The sequence below is a fragment of the Taurulus bubalis genome (genome assembly GCF_910589615.1).
Source record: "Taurulus bubalis genome assembly, chromosome: 3".
NCBI classification, from domain to species: domain Eukaryota; kingdom Metazoa; phylum Chordata; class Actinopteri; order Perciformes; family Cottidae; genus Taurulus; species Taurulus bubalis.
In genome coordinates this window covers 22,440,067-22,455,268 of record NC_136591.1, presented here as the reverse complement: position 1 = coordinate 22,455,268, position 15,202 = coordinate 22,440,067, and positions in this window count along the sequence as shown.

The window sequence follows — 15,202 nt, the reverse complement described above, 5'->3', positions numbered from 1 at the left end:
CGTTCAGTGAGAGGCCTGCTGGGTAATACCCCGGCCCCATAAGTGCTGGGAGTTAAGGTCACACTCCCCCCTGCCATCCCTCTATTTTTCATCTACCCCTGTCTCAATCCAGATGTCTTCACTCTGTTCTCATTCAGATTGCATCTTATTATCCATAGAAAGTTGCCTTGATGCCACGAAGAGAAACATCGCTGTCATTGATTTTGCTGGCCATATAATCTACACCGTTATGTTATCGCCCGTTAAGAGCAATTACAGGTATTTTCACACTTGGGGAGTTTCAGATGAAGTTGTAAATAATGGATGTGTTTGGTAAAGTGAACTGAAATACCTGTTTATTCTCTTCTTCCTCCTTCCTCTTAAATCCAGCCCAACTGAAAGGGATCCTGCGTCCCAATTTTTGGGGAAAAATATTTTATTAAATTATGTATATTGTCACCACTCTTAACTGGTCGTGCATCTCCGAGAAGACATATTTATGAGTTTCAAGGCAGAAATGTAGGCTCGTAGTTTTAGCCAACTAGAAGGAAGAATGAGTGGAAATAAGAGGGGGAAGACATCTTCATTATTTCACTCGCTCCTAGACCTGATTTCCTGATTTGGTGTATGACTGCAAGGCTCCACCCCAGCCATCCATTAACATAACTGACACGCTGCTATACTGACACGGCCACTAATGAAATGCTGATACAGACCACCATCTACCCTAATCAAATGTTAATCGAGGAAGTGATGGATTGGGCTGCGAGGTTTGGTCCCTATACATCTTTCTCTCCCAGTTTGTGTGTCTCTCCTCTGTGCTCGTGTGGGAGGATGAAAAAGAAGTGTCAAAGCACATGTACGGACTGTTGAGCTTGTAATACTTTGTCTAATACTGTCATGTGCTTCCTGCAAGCTATACGTCAAAGGTAGAGTGTTAAGCATTCGTGTCTAGTCCTTGAAAACCTGCGTCTCAAAAGCCCGTTTCCAAACCTTTGCACAGACATCACACAAGCACAGAAAACCGGCAAAGGTGTCTTCGTGAGGCTTTTAGAGCTTTCTTCTGATTTGTTCTTTCCGTGCACACAGCAGAGCACAGCCTACTGTCTTTAACCTGTTGTGAGACTCGTAGCAGAAGATTCAGGGGTTATCGAATGCAGGTTGACACCTTAAAAAATGAAAGACATAAAAAAAAGGTCAGACAGGCTGGCAGTAAGTGCTCATGGTTGAGTAGTTCACCTCCAGATATAATCTTCATGAACGCCCCCTGGTAGATGGTGGTGCCCTTTATGACAATAAACAGACCACAACTATATTCATCTTCCTCCTTGTGAGTGCTGCCGCATTAACTCGGGCTCCGGGCACAGAAATAAACTCACTTGTGTCTTGGATAGCAAGGATAGAGATAAGTATCCGAGCACACTGGGGTCATTAGTGGTATGGAGGAGAAATGGGAAAGGTTAGTAATTCTTGCTTGTGTTAATTGCCTATCAGCATTAATGAGATGCAGAGGCTGGATGGAAGAAGAGAGGAGTTTAAGCGGTGGGGGCAATGTCACGAGCGAGTTCACCTCACCTCCAGAATGGAAATGTCGATGCACTTTTTTGTCCACACATGAGTGATGGTGTGTGTGTGTGTATGTGTGAGTGTGTGTGTGTGTTTCCCCTCACAGCCTGCGGTGCAGATTCATATCTAGTGAGAAATTAGATACTCTGTCTTGTTAACATTGACCTTTAGTCTAATTACTATAACTGCTAATTACGTCCTCCCTACCCTCCCCTGTCCTCCACCTCCACCCAACACACACACACACACACACACACACACACACACACACACACACGCTTGTCACTCTTGCCAAAGGGCGAAAATAATGCATCTCTTGTGCCGCCTCGTTTAATGAGGAGTTGTGCGTTTTGTCCACGCCGCACGTGTTAAAAACATGGGAATCTATCGCTCACAGCATAACACCTATCAAATTGTTATAGATTACTATTGAAAAATTGGTGTCAGGAAATTACCATGACCAATCTCCTCTCACAAAAATGGCAATTTCGTTGGAGAAAATCAATCTCTTTGGAGTGTGAGCATCCAGCATTTCAATTTCCATTTTCCGACCAACGTTTGTGTCCCTTTTGGGAAATGTTTGAATTTTATAGCAGTTTTGTGTGTTTATCACCATACGTTTTACACTTGCTGTTTATAACCATGCATACACATAGCAGCTGCTTAGGGTCTTGCAGATGCCCCTAAACAAGTGTATTATTCATACATTTTCTGCATTACTTTTACGCCTGGTTTCCTGTGTTACTTTTCAGTGCACAGCATTTCAAAAGTTGCTGTACTTCATCACAACAATTAACAGTTCCTTCTGAAATGTCTCAGGGTGTACGGTGTAATATACTGTATTGCAGACTTTTGGCAGCAAAGTATGATGCAGTTCTAGGCAAAATCAGTGGGGGGCAGTGAATATCAGCATGTCAGAACTACTCTACTACGAGTATGAGACTGAGAGCATTAAGCGGAAGTAGAAGAGTGAATGGTGTATCCTCTCCTCCAGCTCTGGGGTTGAATGTTGATGGCAGGTCATTTACAGTAGATTTAAATTTGACGACCCGTTTGATGGTGACAAGTCCGGTGTCTGGCGCTCTCGGCATCGCAAGAGACGGCATGATGAAATAGTGGAGGAGCGACCACGGAGAATGTGGCAGCTAAGACTGCTTGGAAGAATATGAGCTGATGGAGGATGTACAGCCTGGATAATCCAGGTGTTAGAGTGAGCGTGTGTGTGTGTGTGTTGTGTGTGTGTGAGTGTATGTGGGTGTTCGAGTGTATTTTTCACCTGTCTGTTTTGATTTGCACAGAACTCTGACCTCTATCCATCAATGCTGAGCCTGCCAGTTTGTGTTGGATAGCCAAAACTGAGCGGCGCTAGCCCAGCTGTCTTGTACGCTAGCTGACACACAGTCTCACACAGCTGACACACACACACACCTACAGTATCAACACTCACACATGGCCTCACAGAGACCATCAGCAGTCCCATAAATCAGCCCCCTATTCACGCTCCTGAAGGACAAAGAGGATAAAATAAAACCCTTTCACTCATATTTTTTCCATCATATGTCATACTCTGTGTTGTGCGAGAGACATACATTTGTTTACTTGTTCTGGCTGATTTACAGAGGAGCACAACATAACATCACATGAATCATTTTCATCTTTTATTCCCCCTGCGGTGGCTGCTGCCAACAGCTCTATGGGTACATTGTGGGGAGGTGTTAGCGGTGCAGGCTTTCTGCTGCTGAGACGGGATTGAATGGGATTTTGTACAATGTGCACTATTGTGGGCTGTCATCGGGGAGGAGGTTACCGACTGACGGTGGGGGTTTAATCTAAAGATGGAGGCCCTCTAATGGCACTACACTGCTATTTGCAGCAGGAAATGTGTTAAATGCGTTTAATGTATCGTTCAGAAAGCATTCTGAACTATTGTGGAGGTTAAACACAAACAGATTGGTTCATGGAGGATAACAAAACTGCTTCACCAATACTTTCAATTTCTTTCTTATTTTTTTCTAAAGAGGTTTGATGCTTTTAAATATTATTTAAAGGTGCCATGAATTCGATATTCTAAACATAATTCTAGCAGCAGAGAACTGTTTGCTATGTAAAGATACAGTGAAGTAATGCCTACCTGTGTTTGTTTATTTCTGGGCTTTTTCTTGTCGACATAGTCGGGCTATTTAGAGTGAGCGGGCCCCAATGGCTAGTTCACATCCATCACTGTACGGTGCTCATATGGCGGTTACAGCTGATAATGGCATCCAGACCGATGGTGTCATCATGGAAGTATACCACCCACTCTCCTGTTCCTCCTCAGATAAACACTGTTAGATCGGCCATTACTTTTGCCCTTGTTTGGCCTTTTAGCACTGTTAGCTCCGAGGTGCTAGCTCAGGCGTAGGGATGATCACAATCTCATATTTAGTACTTTTAATGGGATGGTGCTTTTTAAAAATATGAAATCAGTGCTAAATAACTCAAAATCGAACTTTCTTTTTTATATCAAATGCCGAATTCATCAACTCAAAATACGTTTAGAGAACTCATATATGGGGAAATATATGTGCGGCATGGCGTCATGGCTGGCCAAACTCAAACTCTGCAGAGGTTTGACATTTGGCTTACTCAGTCTAAGTCGTCCCACGCGTCAGCCAACATGCCTAAAATGTAACGTAGATGCAATACACCTTGGAAGGGTTGGTATGTATACGTGCTCTGGGAAGGGGAAAAAATACTCAATTTGAGATGATTATTCAATAAAACAGCCGAGGAGAGGCTGAGGATTAACTGAGAGGACAAAATGGCGGAGAAAGGTTGGAGGAAGGAAAGGATTCGATAGCGAATGCTCTTCAAAATACCTGTCCAAGGGGACACTTTAAGTATCTAAAAATAGAAAATCATCAAGCCTACAATCCCCCTCCTCTTCCTCCCCGAGCCTCCCGAGACGGTATCTCAGACAGGAATGGTAATTGGTTCCGAGAGTTTTTTTTGCACGAGCACTTTTAAATTAATTCTTAAATTTGTGAGGCAAACATTGTGTGACCCCCCCCACCCCCCTTTGTGTGGGTGCACTCCTGCTTTAACCCAGGGCTTCGTTGGCTGCCTAGATGCATCCCTGTCATCAAAGGTGAAACACAGATACATCAGCTATTCACCCCACAGCACAGCCAGCCAGAAGGAGAGAAGAGGAAGATTTATGTTGGGGTGCAGAGTATTTAGATGCAGTTGATGCACCGCACTGGGTACATAGACATTTGATATCTTTCCTAATCGTTTGTGACTTGACTAGAGAAGGCACAGGCTGGGTTACCGATGAAGTATAACAATAAGCAGGGGATTAAAAAACGAGAACTTTATAAGCTTTTCATTACACGGCCACACCAGATAATGTCTAATCCTTGCCATAGCCTACAGAATTGTGATGCACATTTGTTTCTATACAGTACCAATTGAATTTGTTTCTTTCTTCAAAATACTGTAGTATCACCAGTAGAAGAGAGCCTGTGAGATCAACAATATTAGATACGATCACATCAGTGTAAACCTACTGAAATAATTGCCCATTGTGGGTCATTTTGACTCGATAAACTGACCGTATTATGTAACTTGTCAACTGAATGCTCAGGATGGGTTAAATATAAATGTGACGAAAAAATGAAAGACACCACCCACAAAACAATCACCTGGACTTTGCTGAAATATTTGTACATAACAGTAGATTTCTATAATGAAAAATATAAAGCAGAAACTGGCCATCACAAGGATTTGGGTATTGCTGAGTCCCAGGCATACCAGAGTTTAAACCTGCAAGCTCTTGCAGTGAAATCCATTATGTGAGGATTCACTCATCGGGGCGAAGTAAATCTGCACTTGACTTGCCTCAACCGCCTTGACAGTGCCGACCTTTGAGTCCAACATTTTAGTTTGTGCTATTTTTTATTACACAAGTTGCCAGTGTTACAAATGATCTGGTACCAATGCCACGCAAGACAACGTAACAGCAACACTGTAATGTTGCAAATACATACATATATAATGTTTTAAATTGGAAAATAGCTTCATAGCAACAGATAATACTCCAGATTCAGATACATTCAATCTCTAATGTGTTTTTCACATACAAAAGTTACATGTTTGTACGATATGCATCCTGCGACACGGCATAGGGACATTTATTCTGTTTCCTACTTCCACTGTGACATCAATTGTACACAGGCACAGTTGGTCTGAGGTCTAAAGATTATTGCTTCCTTTCTGACAATTAGAATTCAGAACAGCAAAATCTGTCAGCAGAAAGCCAGGTGTCAGAGAGGCTCCCAGCAGGACGGAGCTGCTGAGAGATGGAGGGAATATCCGCTGCAGTTCTCCAGTCATTGTAATAATCAATTCAGGCAAGCATGCTGCCGAAGGAAACAACCGATTAAGGAGAATCAAAGTGCTCTTTAACCCTTCTATCAGCTTGTCCGTCTGGATGTGCACTCATTAGTTTGCACACACTGACACACACACACATGGAACAACAGCGCATTTTGGAAATGTTCCGGTTTTCCTGCCCTTTTTTTGTCCCATAATTGCTATTGGCTGAGGTAGAGGGGAAAAGGTGAGAGAAAGAGAGACTAATTAAGAGTGAGAGAAGCTCCTAGAGCATCATCTTTTCAGCATGTCATGCTTTGTACGGAGAATGTGAACGATTATAATTTCTCTTTCAGTGGGGCAGTGTTAGAATTGAAGCCATTTTCAATCACTATCACTTAACTTCCCATGGTATTTCCCTTTTAACAAACATACACACACTCATGCACACAAACACCAAATTGAAAGCATAGATTTTTAAGTTTCCATTTTGACTGTATATCTCTGCGGTGTACACATTTTGAAAATACAAAACGATGAAGGTGAACTCTGCTACCTGCAGCCTCATTAGCATTTCTTGTTTTGACTGACAACAGTACAATTGATTTCCAGGGAAAGACAACAGTTGACAAGAGTTAGTAATTGTTTTTACATTTTTTTGGACATTTAAATGATTATTGAGGCGGGATGTGAAATAATGATTTTCAGGATCCATCTTTGGATGAATTCTTCTTCTTTTTTTTTTAGAGCATAAATGTTTGGTTGGCTCCAGCTATGGTTGTAGCCCAAATGCAGCATATTTTCCAACTCTGATATAGTCATCCTGTGCCTATATCAACTGTATTTTCCTAAACTTATTACATACTATTATACAGCTTATCCTCATTATCAGCAGACCCATTGACTTCCTCTTTTTATTTCTTCTTACCGCTTTCTCTCACTCTCTCCTTCTCTCTCTCCCTCTGACTTGATTACAGGAACCGCAGGGACTCTGCATAGTCAGAGCTTCCAGAGCCAGCCCCAACTCAGGAGTCTCCACTCCCCCAGTTCCCACCAGCCACCAGCGGTCCATCATTGCTCTCCTGCATTCATCTTTCCACAACCCTCTTTACCCTCCTCGATCCTTTACTCTACACACCCTTCCATATACCCTACATCCCACAAACCGCATCCCTTCCCCTATACGTCCCTTCATCCCTTACCCTACATCCACAACCCTTGATCCCACAACCCTTGATCCCTTACCCTATGCCTCTTCATCCTACAACCTCATTCCTTGATCCCACAATCCTTCATCCCACAACCGCTAACCCTTCATCCCTTACCCTACATGCCTTCATTCCACAACCCCGATCCCTTCATCCCACAACCCTTATCCCTTCATCCCATTCCCTTCATCCCATTCCCTTCATCCCACAACCCACAACTCTTTATCCCATACCCTTCATCCCACGACATGGTAACATGCCAGCATGCAATCCCCATTTCAGGAACATCGATAGCGCTACACAGCCAGACACGTCATTAGACTTTTTTTGGAAAATAATAATAAAATACAATAACACAATGTGTTGTCAACATAGATAAGTCTACTTTGATGACGAGCCTCTGTCTTCATACTGATATTCTGCAGAGGAGTCATCTGCAGTGTGTCGCAATCTGCATGAGCAGACTGACTAAATTGGTGAAAATACATAATCAAGGGTCGTCCTTCAATCAGAGGGTCGACGGTTCGATCCCCGGCTCCATTAGTCCATGAGCTGTTGTTGATGAGCAGGTGGCACCTGGCATGGTAGCCCATATCATCAGTCTATGGATGGGTGTGAACAGGTGAATGATGACGTGTTGAAGCGCATTGAGTGGTCGAAAGACGAGAAAAGCGCCATACAAGTACAGTCGATTTACCAACACATTTTTATTATACTTTATGGAATTACATTATATCATACACAAAAACATGAAAAACACATATTCGGTCCGCTCTATACTAAATTTATATAGAACAATTTTCAGTTTTTGAGTGTTTTCTCAATGCTTGAAAGAAATGTAATTCTTTAAAAAGTGTCCGACATAAGAAATGGTGTGTAGTGTGAACAAAGTTAAAGAAGTGTGTTGCAGGATTGCAAACCATCAGAAAAGTACAAAGCTGAAAATGTATTTGTTTTAGGCATGGTTATAAAGGTTAAGGTTTTGATGCTTTTATCTAAGCAGTCCCTTTGCAATCACAATAAATTACGATTGTCCTAATATTTATACTTTTTTGTTATTAACTTTATATAGTTTTTGATATATCTATGGAGGCCTTGAGAGCTCAACAGATTGCAAGCCAATGAAGAAAAATCTTCACCAACTTGACGACACACAAAAACTTGTGGTCCTCTAATTAGCCGACTTCAATAACTTCATATGCCAAAAACCAAGGCAACGAAAGTGTGTCTCTGCCGCATACATCACTTTAAAGTGTCCCCCCTGGAAACAGTTCCCATTGTCTTGTGAGCGACCCGCAGTGTCTTTTGCAAAATGCAACGCGCGTTTCATCAAATTGATGTTTTCATGAGTCATTGTGTTTGTGAAGACGTTTCTTCATGTGCATGTGTTGTGTCTATTTGCAGTGCTTTGAGCTCTATCTTATTTTTTTTTATCTATTTATTACATTATTGAACAGCTTTTTGGAAAAGGTTTATTAAAACACCGTGCCTGCAAAGCTTCAACAACACAGCCAGATATCATAAACAAGAAAGTATGAAGCATATTGTGAGCTTCACTTTAAATCCTCTTTTGTAAATGCCTGATGCTGATGGAGGGAAAACCGCCCCAAAACCTACAAAGACAGATAACAAGAGGTCTCCGAGGTAAAATCCTGTGGAAAGTATTTGCATTGATTTTAACTCATTTGTGTCCTAATAAGCCGCCCACATTTCTGCTTTGTTGTGAAAATTTCATTTTTTTTGCAGATAAACACACCTATTTAGATAATGGATAAACAAACTCTGTGCCTCCCTCCTCGCCGCTACGTGAGCACAGTAAACATATTCAGCTTGCTTCTGGCACTGCTTCAGTGCTGTGCTTTTGTTGTGAAAGAGAAGGATGTTTTTCTGTATTTTTGTTTATATAACCTGAACAAAAACATATCTATTTGCTTTTTTCTTTCTGCTATGAAAACCCCGGCACTGACTGATGACTGGCACAATCACGTGACTGCACCAAAGGGTCCGAACCTCTTTGCCGAGTCCCACAAATACTTTTGAGGTTGGGCGAGGCACACACATGTCAAAATATTCACAAAAACTGAACAATATCAAGGACATATAGTTATTATCTCTGCCTCTCCATGTCTTGCGTACACCTCACTTGTGCCAAAAGAGTCACTGCTTGCCATGCTTGGATTATGAAACACAATTCATAATTTGGGATCCAACAAAATCAAAGAGCCTGCAGGCCCCACTTTTGCCAGTCCTCTACTATACTACACTGTTTAATGACATTTTCATGCCGTACTATACTATACTATGACTTAATATATCATCATTTTTGTATGACATTCATGGCACCCTCTTATACATTTTCTATGACTTTCATGGCGGATTCTCCTATGACATTCTTTTGGACATTTTTATGGCAAAATATGCGATGAATCAAACAATTACATGTTTACCTTTTTGCTACACTATGAATTGTTTACACAAGGACTTACAATGCCTTTTTATGGCAAACTATACTGTGACATTCTCTGACTTTTAAAAAGTCTATGACTTTATTATACTATATTATGACAGTTTTTTGCTGCCCGCCCCCCCCTGCAACCCACCCCACCCCTATGTTGTGTGCAGTTCTTCCCCACATGTTCAACAGGATCCCAAATCTTCAAATAGTCCCTGTGCTGTGGAAGATGTTCAGCCTCGTTCCTGTACCTAAGACGTTGCATCTCAGCGGCTCCAAGGACTACAGTACGATGGCATCGCCTTCACACATAATTAGGACCCTGGAGAGACTCGTCCTGGAACAACGATCTGTCCACTCTTAGATCCCCTAAAGCCTCGACTGCGAGTTGAGGAGGCCATCATCTACTCTGCAGCTGGAGAAGTCTGCGAGCACTGTGTGGTTCAGGTTTTTTGACTTCTCTATTGAGAAGATGTTGACAAGTGGATGCCCCCCTCGTGTCCTGAAGGGCCAAGCAACCGGTGACACTTATCTCCATCTAGGGGGTCAGTTCGTACAATTCGTGACAGTTCGTGACAATATATTAGAGCGAACTAAGAACACTAAACTCTGTCTATTTTGAGGCTGAGGCTAATTCAACATCTGCCAGATAATGCAGAGGATGTTTTATAAGCCTGTGTCCGTACTGCAGACCGCAACAGGGAATCATTTCTGCCTGTGGCCATACTTTTTCAACTCCTTCCTCTGCAGTGTCAGACTTGGACTTATTTCATCTCAGTCAGCAGCTCTAAGCCCAGACCATTTATTTATTTATCTAAACTGCACTACAAAAATAACTGTACAATCTACTGTAGGAAATGAAAATGTGCAATAAGCTGATTTACTCTGACATTTGGCTGGCTATTTATTACGATTGTATGACATACTGTATTACATTTTCATGGTATCCCATAATATGACCTTTTTGTGACATGTTAATGGCATATTATGGTTTGACAGTTTCTGATATTTAATGACTATGAGTTCTTTTATGACAAGTATGATATAGTATACCATGAATATGTCGTAAGAAAGTAATTTATCATATGCAATGTAATGTCATTATCATAGTGTGGTATACCATTAAAGATATAATACAAAACTTTAGTATAGTGAAGTAGAAATATCATAAATATGTCAAAATAAAATGACGAAAAAAAGTAATAAATAATGTGAAAGAAAAAGCATAGAGGAATAGTTTAGTATGACAAATATATAATTAAAATATTGTACTGTAACATGTAGAGTCTATAACCATAGGACGTCAACAAATACAGAATGTCATAAAAGAAATATATCATTGCATAGGTCACATTATAGTATTCTTTACACAATATTTTGTCATATACTTGACATTTTTGTGACATTTTAAAATAAGTGTGTAAACTCTATGATCTAGTGTCATAAGGATACTTACTAAAGTACAAGCCATAATTGTGATAAAAAGTTATATATGTGTGTGTATATATATATATATATATATATATATATATATATATATATATATATATATATATAAGATAACAAAAAGAGTCATAAAATATCATAGTATCTAATAACATGCTGTAGTATGATGGTTTTTATGGCGTACTATAATAAGATGTTTCAGATACTGTCTTCATGTATGTTATGAGTTAAATGTAAACCTTGTTTGAGCCAAGACACCTTTACAGTAACCTACAGCTGTAACTTAAGTCTACGATGACAACAGAGGAGAAATTTGATGAAATATTCCTCCAAGACATGATCCTCAAATGTTCAAGCAACAAAAAATAATTGGCCGAACCATTTGAAAGCAAACAGCAGTGAAAGGTTGGCGTCCATTCTGCTCATTAGGAGGACAGACATTGTCGGAAGAGATGACCCTTGACTGCTTTACTTTTAAGAAAAAGGCGCCAGTCAGAAAAAAACACAAGGTTCATTACTGACTGTTGTTAAAAAGCAATGTTTTTTTCTCTGCTGTTGTCCCCTAAAAGGCAGAAAAGTCCAGCAGAGTTTTGATTATTCAGTCAGCGGTGAAGAGAGTGAAGCCAAAAAGAACAAAGAATCAGCAGAGTCTGATCTGAAGGCAAACGGGGCTCAAGATGAGCCGTTTGAGATAGGATAGAAGATACTCAGCACAGATATGTGTGTTATTTTAGAGAGAGAGAGAAAGCTGGAAAGAAAGAGAGGAAGGCTATTGTTGACATTGAAAAGACAAAGTAAAAAAGTAAGTGTGACCCCTTTTTATGCCTTTATTCTTCTATTGGAATGACTTAATGCTGTGGCAACCTAATTTGCCATATGATTCATGTATGCCCCTTCTAACATCTTCTAACAAATCTGCATTCTTTATTTCTTAAAAATTGTCTGAGTATCTGCACTTTTTTAATAACTCAACAGTGTTGCTGCCTCTCTGCCGGCTGGCTTTGTTGCATAAACCGAACTTCGTGTGAGGACGGAGGTTTAATTTGAAAGGACACTATTTATGTAACAAGCATGTATTGACACTCCATACTGTAGTGGCTGATTTCCTTCTTCGATGATGATTTAAATCCCTCTAAACCTGATGCTGTATGAACTTGATTCTGTCTCCTATCTGACTGCTCGTGAGACGCCACAGGGACTCACTCAGGACCTCAGTAATCGGAACACCCACAGAACACAGAGAGTTTGCATCGAAGTTCAATTCACGTAGATTTATTTGAAACACACAGTTTACAAATAAAACGAGTTGCGCCCGTCTGTCTAACGCAACAACCCTGAATAAACAAACAGACACGTTATTATATAAATTCAAACAGTTTAGGTACCACCCCGCCTCCAACCCCCCTAATTACATATTCCTTGTCACCCACTCTTCTCAGCCTACTAGTCTAACACAGTGACTTAAGGAATGTGGCTGCTTTTTCTGACGTCTTCCCTTATCGTTGTTTTGGTCTGGGCTTTCTGGCTGACTCCTGAGCAGAACAAGGCCACTGTGACTATCTACGCTCAATGTTCCCTTTTACTCTCTCGTCGGGCTGATAATGTTAAGTGATTTTTACAGTGGTACTTTACGCATAAAACAATCTAAACACAATGCTTAATATTACGCATTATTATAAAACATTTCCCCTCTTCAAACAGCGGTATTGGTAGCACTTTATAATAACTGCACACAGAAATAACGCCGGCCAGATGATGTGATGTGCCTGTGGCAATGCGGTCACACAAAATACTTAACTAATACTTAACTAACGACTAGTAAATACCTGAATTAATCATGAATTGCAGTATTAAAACATGTTTATAAAGCACATGTAAACCATTAGTACATCATTTATAAGTTTTTAATAATTGGTTTGCAATATATATTACTTAATTTACAAATAGGAAGCCATAATTTATAAAGTATGAAAACCCAATCATGAAACACATAATAGTTACGCTTATTAATCAAGAATAACACATATATAACCGTGTTTATGAATTGTATACTAATGAGTTACTAATGAGTGTTCATGTTGGAACAATGCTTTATAAATGATGAATTCAGTTTTTACTCATGCTTTACTAATGCTAAATAGTGTGTAGTTTTCATAAAGTGCTAGGTAAAGAGTTGGAAATGAGAATATGTTGGAGAAACAAATGTCAATGAGCTTCAGAGAAAGAAAAAAGAAAATGTCAACAACAATTTAGAGGTCTGGAACCAGGCTAGTAACAAACACAGACTATTCTTGATTTGATACTGCCACATAGTGTGGAACAAGACAATTTAACCCTGACTGCAGGAAATAATGTGGAAACTTGATGTTAAGGGTTTAAAGATGAAGTGCCTCGCTCAAGAGAAAAGGAATGGATGGGGTGGCAATAACAACCCGATTCTTCACACACCGACGTGAAACCTCTTCATTGGTTGGAGATCTCAGCCGGCACTGTTTTGGTTACGAGCTTTGCCACAAACCCGAAGTTGAGGCACCGCTTTGCCCCCGTTGCACTTCTTCCATCCAAGCTTTACGGTTCAATAATGCCAGAAACTCACCTGGGACCCGTCGCTATACGTCTTACTACCTATCAGCAGTCCGGCTGCAGGAAGCTGTGCTGCGGAGTCCGCTCTGACCTTTTCCAAGGCAGCGTTGAAGGAGGCAGGCTGGGTTGAAGGCAGCACGGCGGGTCTCAGAGGGAAAAAACAACAACTTGGCATGTGGGAGTGTAAACCCACGGCAGCATTTTGAATGTGTCAAGAATTAACTGACTCCAACCTCCTCTGCTTCTCGTTCCTTCATTTCCACAACCTACCTCATTGCCTAATCCTCTGACTCTCTCTTATGCTCTGGCTCCCCACATTTTTTCTCTTTATTTGTCTCAAAACCAATATTGCAGACCTTTTTTTTCTCGAGGTGAATGTAATGAAGGTTTTATGTGTACAAAGTCAGTGGAAGGAAGTGGGTTATGTGAGAGTTTCCTGGTGACACTGCAAAAAAAGCATTTAGCGTGTGTATTGACTGCTTGTATACACTTGGCTTATTGTGTCTTTTCCCCTTTATTAGAAGCATTAGAAACGGCTGCCGGGACATATCAAAGGGAAAATTAAAAACACAATACCAGGAGTAATTTATGTGCAGTTTAATTTGCTAATTGGAACCACAAATGCCTATTTGGTCTCACCAAAATATTGCGGGAATTTACTAGGATGTTTAGTAGTGCATTGCATCATGTCAGATTTCTGCACTTCCACACGTAATCTGTCACGTCTGTCGTAATACTTGGGTGCATTTTGAAGGTCCAACTTCCATCTTACTGTAAAAGTCTTATGAATATGTCTGGTTTGACAGGTTGTATGATACAGTGCTTTTGAATAATCTGAGAGTCATTTTATGATACTGATACAAAACATAGCATTATCAGGGCTTACATTACACTAAAATTATGAAGCAAGCTGTTATGATATTGATTGATGGTAGAATATATGTAATCTTTACTGTAAAGTGTGTATTAAATCTACTATTAATTCCCAATTTTATTGGTTTATTAAATTACTTGATAGTTCAATTGTTAGCAACTTTTCAATAAAAAGTCCATCATTTGAACTTTGTTTTGTCTAAATCTCACAGAGACTCATTCGCCAAGTTTATATCTAAATAACATCACAATTTTACACAATATTGGCAAAAGAAAATGCAATAGTCCTCATCAGTTTTCATCAACAATATCAGGAGTTGGGCGCATGAAGAAACTAGTTACTGGAGAGTTAGCCACTAACTCTCCAGTGGAATGACATTAAACATTGCAAAGGGAAAAGGGCACAACGAGATAACGTCATTTAAACCAGCCAGTTTGAGCCAGTCAAATATAAAAACAAACTTGGTGGAAAACATGATGGAAATATGGTAATATTACAGTTATATACAGCAATTCAACAGACTTGAATACATAGGGGCTTCTATTTATAAATGCGATTGAACCGACGGCACCAATAATTGCCATGTTCTGTGTTATGCTGTTCTCATCATTGAAAAAGCAAAAAAACAACAACTTAAAGCTGATGAATGCTTCAAAGCCAAACAACAGCACGGCCATTTCTATAGATGATATATATTGTTGTGCATCTGAACCACAGATTATGGCCATGGATGCCCATGTT